Raw genomic sequence first — 225 nt, forward strand, 5'->3', positions numbered from 1 at the left:
TGCTCAACATGTGTATGGAAGGAAAAGGCACGGCACGAAGTCGTGAGTCGTCAGTATAAAGTGGACGGTTAATCCCGAAGAGTTAATAAGACAGGCTTTTTGAATATGAAAACCACTTTAACAATATTAACAATCTTCATCTTCATCCTCATCTTCATCTTCATCTTCATCTTCATCATCATCTTCATCTTCATCTTCATCTTCATCTTCATCTTCATCTTCATC

The sequence above is a fragment of the Rhagoletis pomonella genome, unplaced genomic scaffold, assembly GCF_013731165.1.
Source record: "Rhagoletis pomonella isolate Grant_MI unplaced genomic scaffold, Rhpom_1.0 Rhpom_scaffold_00002, whole genome shotgun sequence".
Classification (NCBI taxonomy): domain Eukaryota; kingdom Metazoa; phylum Arthropoda; class Insecta; order Diptera; family Tephritidae; genus Rhagoletis; species Rhagoletis pomonella.